The 9,328-nt window shown below is 39.7% G+C and overlaps 1 long non-coding RNA gene across 1 annotated transcript; it reads left to right on the top strand.

Moving 5' to 3' along the window:
- The first annotated feature begins 1,004 nt into the window (after positions 1-1,004).
- On the top strand, positions 1,005-1,728 carry LOC133032990 (uncharacterized). Its single transcript, XR_009685488.1, has 2 exons — positions 1,005-1,104; positions 1,499-1,728. It is a non-coding gene; the product is annotated as an uncharacterized LOC133032990 (long non-coding RNA).
- The last annotated feature ends 7,600 nt before the right edge of the window (positions 1,729-9,328 follow it).

The following is a 9,328-nucleotide window of genomic DNA, read 5'->3' as shown; positions in this document are numbered from 1 at the left end:
GAGAATTATTTTGAGGATATTCCGGACTAGGTTAGAATTTTTAGAATGTCGGTTTAATGAATTAGTAAAATTACCATAATGCCCCTAGATTATTTTTAAAAGTTTTGGAGGGGTTGATTAGTCTTTTAGTAAATTAGGAATTTCGCCTTTTGACTTTTAAAAGCTACCCATTAATTTTTTTTTTTAAAAAAAAGAAAAGAAGGGAAAAGGAAACTATTAAATGGGATTACTTACGAAAGCAAGTAATAAAAAGCCAAGCTTCTTCTTCTTCTTCTTCTCCCCTTCGTGCAAGCCAAAGCCGGCCACCCTTGAGGAATTTTCTTGACTTCCTACTCTCATTTTAAAGCTAGAGGAGTTTTGAGGTAAGTTCCTTACTCTTTGGATTGGAAACTCTAAGTTTTGAGCTGGTTTTGAGGTAGGGTTTTGCATTTCTGTGGCTGTAGGGATTAGATTAAGATTGGGGTGTGTTTATGGTAGGTTTTTGAGTATGTTGGAAATGATTTTAAGTGGTTTCTATGGCTACTTGATTGAGTTTGGTTTGTTGAAGCAAAAATTGAGTTTTCTTCACTTTAATGTGTCAATTTGATTCAATGATTGAATTGTTGTGTTTTGAAGCTTGAAATATGTTGTATTATGGTTATTATACTGTTCTGTGAAGTTTGGGAACAATTGGTTAGGTTTGGAGCAAATTTTGGGGCTTTGAAGAGTTGAAATTTTTGAGTTTTTGCTGTAGTGAACCGGAATTCCGGATGGTACAGGGCTGCACCAACCGGAATTCTGGATTGTCAATTTTCAGGAATCCTCGATTTTCGTATTTTAGCCATAATTTTTCACTCGGGTGTCCGTTTTAGACATTCTATATACTGTTTCGAAGCTTATGAAGAGCTCTACAATGTGAGACATGGATTAGAGCTAAAAGATGTATTTTATTTTAGGGTGTTTTCACCATAAGATTCGATAGAAAACCCTAGGTTATTTTATGCGGGTTTTAAATAGTGTTTTGGAATAGACCCTTATTGATTTACTTTTGTTGTGACACAGGACCCGAGATTGTCGAGCATCGTTCCACTCAAGTCGGCCCGCACACTTGAGTTCTGAATTGAGGTAAGAAAAGTTGTAAGCACCGTATGTGGCTAAATGTTAGCGGTTGAATGATTATAGCCTTGATTATTATCAAGATTCTAATTAAATGTTTATTAAGTCTCGGTTGTGACCGAGGGTTGGAAGCGGTTATTACCGTTATGAGTAATTACTCCTGAAACTGCAGATAGGTTTCTTACTTATCGTTTGCTTCATCGGGCAACAATAGTGACATATTCAGCTCGTGGTTAACGAGTGGTAAAGGGGTACTTTATAAAGTACTAGGATTGTGTGTTTATGATATTGTGTAAATGTGTAAGCATGTTGATATGAGATTGAATTGATGAATATTATTGGTTATTGTTTTATTAATTTTGCTTGCTGAGTCTCTGTGACTCACGCGTGCTTTATGGTGTAGGTAAAGGGAAGGCAAAGGTTGAGCAGCCATGTGTTCGACGTCGTAGCAGCAATGTACATATCAACCGCAGTGGCACGACCCAGTGAATAGAATGCTCTATTTTGAATGTATTTTGGGAATGCAAAGTTTATGTTGTAAAAAAAACACTATTAAACCAGTTTGTAAATATTTTAAAAACAGGGGGACCCCGTAGTTAATATTACTTATCTTTTATCATAAAGCAGTTTTTATATGCTTGATTTTAATTATAAAAAATTTAATTACCCACACTTTTGGTATAAATATATAGTATTTAAATAAATATTTTATAAAAACACACACACGTGGTGTCCCTGTTGGACAGGGCGTTACATATAGCGTCCACGAATGGAGAGTCTGCGAAGCTACTTGGTAAGCTCTTTTTGATAGGTGCAGGGACTCCTAGGATTCTATGAATCATAGCCTCCATGCCTTCAAGCTTCCTTGCTACCATTTGTTCGATCATCTCCTCAGGTGTCATTGCGACGGCTTGACCTGAAGATGGAACAATAGGAACATTAGATATCAAAATACTTAGAGTGATTGGGTTAGAGGTCTTGAGTTGTCGTTCTTGAGTGCTTGGTGCGGGAACACTTCCGTCTGGAACTGATGTGACCTGGGCGTCGATCATAGTCTCGTCACCTACCAAAGAGGGTCCATGTGTTAGAGTAGATCCCCTGGTACCGATCCATCTGCTCCAATGGTCGTTGTGGTTGAATGTTGGTGTGTTGTTTGGTTTTGTGGTGTTCCCATGACCGCTGGACGTTGGCCTACGTTTGTAGTCGGAGTGGAATCAAGGGATTGCATGGATGAAATTGGAACACGAAACCTTGACTGAGACTCCGTCGTACTACGTTGAACGGACTCCAGTATCTCCACCTTTGATTTCATCAGAGCATTCTCTTCCTGGAATGCTTTATTCTCTTCTTATAACGTTATGAGGCTTTCATTGGTTTCACTCATTTGAGACATAAGAGTAGATATCTAGGCTTAAACGTTGATCTCTCCTTCTTCCAAATTTTCCATGGTATTGGATACGTGTCCTTCGCTCTTGATTCAGTTTGTCAGGGCCCCACGGTGGGCGTCAAATTGTAGAGGCCAAAATCTACAATGATCGGAATGAAAGGATCGCGGGCACTGACAACCTGTAGAACAAAGAAAAAAGGATCGTTGAGACCTTGGGACACCGAGATGGTGCCATCTGAAGGGACTCTGACAATCAAGTTAGTAAATAATTCGAATGAAGAATAATAAAATGTAAAATAAGAAAATAGAAAATAAATATTTATCTCGTAGATTGATGGAGAAGGACTGGTAATAATAATGGTAGTGAATTCTTGAGTGAGTGTTCAGTGAGTGAAGATGAGATGATCCTTCATGACTTCTGGGTTTTCCTTTTATAGAGCTTCTGATGGTTGAATTTTCCTATTCTGAAGAACGAACGTGGGAAGTGGTCTTCCCCTTTTCCAGGAGGAAGGATCGATTCTTATGCTCTAGTTATAGACTCGTTCCTATCCTTTGTATTAGATTGGTCTTGTAGCTGCTGGGCTCGTTTGGGCCTTGTATTTTAGTTAAAGCCCAATGCATTTTGGATGAGTGGGTTATATTTACTGACTTGGTTTTAAATGATTGTAATTCCTATTTGGGCCGTAAGAGGCATTTGGGCCTGGTGCAATTTTTGGCCACTACACATACCATGAAGACTAGGACTTTTATCAATACTCATACTTTTCAAGGCATCACTGACTTGAGATGATGTAAATTCACGCAGCAAAGACTCATTGTGATCTTGAGTAAAGGTAGTGAGAATAGTGGAAAGAACATTGGAGAAAGCCCCACGATCATCTCCAGAGGCAGTAAAAAGATTTTTGAAGTAATCAACAACAATACCCGAAATGCCATTTTTTGATGCAATAGTATTTCTATCATTGTCCCGAAGTGAATAAATTTTGTTGTTAGAGTTTTGGGCAAAGGCATTGGCTTGAAATAATTTGGTATTTTGATCTCTGGACTGTAGCCAATCGATCCTAAAATGTTGCTGCCAATATTGCTCTTTATTAGCTAAAAATTCATTCAAAAGAGTCTCAGCATCTAGGACAGTTTGAGAGTGATCGGGACTAGGAGCAGCAGTAGAATGCAAAGTTTTTACTCTGTCTTGAGCCTTGGTAATATCTCTCTTTAGCTGACCAAACTTATCATTATGCACACTGATCTAAACAATCAACTGAGGCAGTCGGACCATCATCCTTATCAGTATATTGCCAACAATTTGCAATTACTTCACCACATTCTGCATCATTCAACCATATTCTTTCAAAACGAAATCGAGATCTCTGCTTTTCTAGCTGTTTAGGATCAACATCAAAGCAAATATTAGCTAGTAGAGCTCTATGATCGGAGCCATAATAATCTAAATGAAAAATTTGTGGAGAAATCAACATATATTGCCAAACTTTATTTAACAAAACACCAATCAATCCGTTTTTGAAGAGCATGACGTTTTTCTTATTATTTGTCCAAGTGAAGTCTGCTCCCTAGCTTGTAAGGAAATTCTTGCAAAGAACATTGGTCAAGAGTGTTACAAAAATTTTGCATCTGGTTATCTTGACGGAGGGGCCCATTACTTTTATATAAAGTTAATGTTGTTACTCTCTCTCATTGCATAATAAAACCCATATAAAAACTCAAAAATAAAAAAAAAAATAAAAAATCTTAAAATGTGATGTATTTTAACTCATTTTTAAAAGTCATAAAATGTAAGTAAAATATTTTTGAAAACTCATTTTCACTTATATAATTAACCTAAGGGAATGATGGTGTATTTTAAGAGAAATGCTAAAGGGCACTAGTGGTGCCTAGTATCTTCTTATGTGTCAATATTGTTATTGATCTAACTAAGTATCGGGTCTCATATAGTTTAATATAATAGCTTTCAAAGAGTATCGCTAGCTAATCGCACCGTGATATATCAAGAAGGTGCTAGGCACCACTGGTGCCTAATAGCAATGCTTGTATTTTAAATATCGTTCCCAATATGCATGATTGTCATTCCTAGCTGCGTTTAAGAGCATCTCCAATGGTAAAGAATTAAGAGATGTTTGCTTAAGTGGATAGATGAAGTGATAAAATTAATGTTGAGATGCTATACCATTGGAGAGAAAAGAATACTATTATAGGAATATGTGTGAATGCTATACAGTAGCATTGATGCTATTATTATTTTTTTAATAAAAAAATTAAAGCCAAAAAATTATTGTTGCTAAAAAATTAAATAATAATGTGTGAGATCATAATTATAGTATTTTAGAAGAGCGATATACCATTAGATTGATTTTAGAAGTAAAAGTTCCAAAAATGATGTGAAAGAAGATAAAATAAAATATTATATTTTTTTATATAATTGGGAGATTTTTAGCATACTTAAAAAATGCATTATTCAAATGAGTCTGTTCCATGCAACATTCAAACAAAGTCTGAGTAAGAAGTATACACAGTTATGTGATATCGGGTTTCCGATTGTTTGGGTTATTCTGCATTACTTGGGTGTTTTTCAGACTTTCTTTCAGGCGGTGCTCTAGTTCTATGGAACCAATCCCAACGGCTGGGAGCCGACTATGAGTGGGGCTACGGTTCAGGAGAAGGAGAAGGAAGGAGAGAGTAGTGTTATTATGGAAGAGATAACAGTTTCTGAAGTGGGGATTAATGATCAGGAAGTAGAGGAAGTTGACGAGATGAGACAGCAGTTCCTTGACTCCATGACTTGGAACTAGAGGCAAACGTGGAACGGAGTGCTAAGGTAACGAGAAACGGGGTCTTGGCAAAGATTTTTGGCAGACGAAGTGTAGCAAGGGGAAGAGTGAAGGAGATACTTTCAAAGATTTGGAACCTGGAAGGTCATTGGAGAATGAAGACCTTGAAACCGGGTCTGTGGGGAATTTTCTTTGACAATGAAGCAGATAAGAAGGAGATCTTCAAGAAGAGGCCTTGGTTAGTCAGTGGGGCATTATTGAATATTAGAGACTGGCTTGAAGATGACACTTGGGAGAATACGAATATGAACATGGCAAGGTATTGGGTGGAGGCTCATGGGCTACCAATGCCATACCTCACCTGGGAGAATACATATGTCATAGCAAGAAAAGTAGGAGAATATGTGGACTTCGAAAGGGCACCAAGGAACGTTATCGCCCGGAGAGGTTTCTTGAAGTTTCTAGTGGACATACTGCTCGATCAAAGACTTGTGGCAGGTTTCTACTTGAATATCTCTCGTGATAGAAAAGAATGGGTTCAATTTAAGTACCACAAGCTTCCGGCGATTTGCTTCACTTGTGGACATCTCGCACATTCGTATGGAAAGTGTGATCGGGCCTTGGAATATGCTTACCCACCTATTGGGAAGGCAGTTCCTTTATATGGAGCGTGGTTGAAAGCTGGAGTTTCGATTAGAAACTGTTTTGATACAACTATTCCGAGAATGAAAGTTGCTGGTCCCAGCCATGCCTTCGACGTGAGAGTCTCACCGAGGGTTCGGGAAAAGGGTAAAATGGTAATTAATGAGGTTGAAAGGGATGGCACGCGTACTGGGGTACATGGTTCAGGGCAGATGAACGTTGGGCTGAGGCTTTCACCAAAACGGACGGTGTTACAAGGTGCAAAGAAAATATGCTTGGGTTCTCAGAGAAACTCTCCCTTTTCGAGCAAGAATAGGTCTGTTACAAACTTTAAAAAGCACCCTATGAATAATATTGATAATAGGACAAGAGACGCAGGGATTATAGCCAGCCTAATGGCTGATATTGGGCCTACTAGAGATTAAATGGTGGACCGGCCCCATGAGGAGATATGCAAATCTAGGGTACCTCATCAACATCCTGAACCTACTTTTGTTACTTGGCCCACTAATAAAAGCCTTGAGGAGGTGGTTGAGCAATTAGTGGACCCGGCCCACATGGAAAATGAAATGGTTCAAATTGTGGTTTCTCACGATAGTACGGATTTCTCTAATAACGAGCCTTCTTTTACTGGTGCTACGAAAAGAAAAGCTTATCTCAATGTTGTCCCTGTAATTTCTTCGAAGGAAAACATTGAGATTCTGGGAGATAAGTCTCCATCATCGCCAATCACTTTTCTTCCCACCCTGGAGTTAAATACCTTTACCCCCGGGAGTAGTAGTCGTAAAGGTGCGGGTGCTAAGCGAAGAGGCAGCTATCGTAAAAGGGGTGGAAGTTCAGGGGGTGCCAGAAGAGGGGGGAAGTAGGGAATTTCGAACAGCGATAGTAAGAAGAGTACCGTAATGGGGGTTTTGCCAAGCGAAGGTACGTCAATCACTAATTTGGATGGTGCCTTAGTTGATGTTACGGTTAATGAATCACATACTTGTTTTCGGGCGAGGAGGAAGCCCTTATCAAGCCCCCTCCGTCGCCATGAGGCTTTTATCGTGGAACTGCCGGGGGGTGTTGCGAACCCCGACAACCCAAGCGCTTTTGGCTTGGATAAGGAGATACAAGCCAGAGTGTATCTTCTTGATGGAAACAAAAACCAATTCGGAGGGAATTATGGGAATTTCTAGTTCTTTGGGATATCGGTATTCCTCTGTTATCCATGCAGAGGGAATAGGAGGTGGGTTCTGTTTGTTGTGGAACAGTGATGTGGTTTTGAAGGTAATTGAAGCTTCGGAAGGTGTATTTGAAGTAGAGATACAAGAACCAATCTCTAGTCGGACCTAAACTTGATTGCGCACCCGTGCGATAAGAGTGTTGGTAAAAGAGTGTCTCCAAGGGATACTGGAATTCTCTTGAATTTTTTACAGAATACTGGAGCGATCGATTTGGGGTACCAAGGGTGCAAGTTTACTTGGCAAAATAATAGGTTCTTGGGGGGTTAACTAGAGAGAGATTAGATCGAGCTATAGCCTCGGGTGAGCGGGTTTCGTCCTTCCCTTTGGCTGCTGTGTCTAATGCCCCGATTACGGTGTCAGACCATGGTTTTACTGTCCTGTATAGCATTGGTAGGCAGCGGAGAAGGGTCAAACCATTTAGATTTTTTGAAGCTTGGGCAAGGGAAGATTCTTTTGAGGAAGCAATCAAGAATGCTTGGGAGCTTCGGGGTTTGAGGGGTGGCAGTCTTAGTATGCGTTTATGCGATACGAGAACTGCGCTTCAAAGGTGGAAAAGAGATTCTTTTGGTGACTGTGATAAGCTCATCAAGGAAGCGGAGGATAGGATTGGTTGGATTCAAGGCCATCCACTCTCGCCTCTGCTGCAACAAGAAGAGGACACTTTAATGAAAAGGATATCTAAACTTTGGATTAGAAAAGAGGGATTGTGGAGGCAAAAATCAAGGGAAGTTTGGCTTAAGCTGGGCGATAGGAATACCAAGTTTTTTCACGCTTCCACAGTGGTTAGAAGGAGAAGAAACGAGATTAAAGCGGTGAAGAACAATCGCGGGAGCTGGGTTACATCGAATCACAAGATTGGGAGGGTATTTAATGAATTCTTCAATGATTTGTATAGTTCTGCAAATACGAAACTTGATGATTCCTTCTATGCGCTTCTTAATCCTGTGGTGACCGGGGAGGAGAATGCTATGTTGAAAAAAATTCCCACACATGAGGAAATTTTGAGTGTGGTGGTGGCTATGTATCCTCTCAAGGCCCCAGGGTCCGATGGGATGCCGGGATATTTTTTTAGAAGGTACTGGGATATATGTGATCAACATGGTTCAAAAGTTCTTTGCTTCGGGGAGAATGGAGGGCCAGTTGAATGACACGTACATTTGCTTAATTCCAAAAGAAGATAACACCTGCTCGGTTGACAAATTCAGACCTATTATCGAAGATCTTTGCTACCAGACTAAGGGAGGTTATTAACAAGTTAATTTGCCCGTTCCAGTTTTTGTACCGAGGAGGAGGATAGCGGAGTCGTCTATTCTGACTCAATAGTTGGTTAATACCATAAAGAAGAAGAAAGGCAAAGGAGGGCTCATGGCCTTAAAGCTAGATATGCTTAAGGCCTATGATAGGATTGAGTGGAATTTTCTGAAGGAAGTTCTCAAAGGCAATGGGTTTGATGATCAGGTTACAAATATGATTTTGGAGTGTGTTAGATCTGTCTCATTTTCGGTCCTTATTAATGGCGTGCCTCAAAAAAAGTTTATCCCCAGGAAGGGTCTTAGGCAAGGCGACCCATTATCACCATTCCTGTTTCTGCTATGTCATGATATGCTTTCAAAGTTGATAATGAAGAAGCAAGTTGTTGGCCAGTTACATGGTATTTCTATTTCTTAGTCAGCTCCGGAGGTGAGTCATCTAATGTTCGCTGATGATACAATTTTGTTTACTCGGGCAAATACGAAGATGGAAACGACTATCCTTGAGTGGATAAACAAGTACGAATCTTGGTCTGGGTAGAAATCTAGTTTGATGAAGTCAAGTGTTTTGTTTTCGAGAAATTTGACCAGCAATCATAAGAGTAATATTCTCAAAATTCTTAGTGTTAAGGCATGCGATGGTCAAGAGAGATACCTCGACAATCCTTTTGTGTTCAAAAGAAGAAAGAGGGAAGAATACCATTTCTTAAAAGAGAAGGTGCTAAAGAGGATAGAAGGTTGGAAGACGAAACTCCTTTCGTTTGCGGGCTGCACGACCTTGGTGAAATCTGTGGCTTTATCTTAATTTGTCGCTGTATGCGTTGTCAACCAACAAGATACCATTATCCACATGCTGAGAGCTTGATAGTATAATTCAAAAATTCTGGTGGACCAGACGTTTAGAAAAGGATCGTTTCTTGGCTTTGATAGGGTGGGATCGATTGT

The sequence above is a fragment of the Cannabis sativa genome, unplaced genomic scaffold (assembly GCF_029168945.1).
Source record: "Cannabis sativa cultivar Pink pepper isolate KNU-18-1 unplaced genomic scaffold, ASM2916894v1 Contig1, whole genome shotgun sequence".
NCBI lineage: Eukaryota > Viridiplantae > Streptophyta > Magnoliopsida > Rosales > Cannabaceae > Cannabis > Cannabis sativa.
This window is presented reverse-complemented; position numbering and strand designations above follow the sequence as displayed.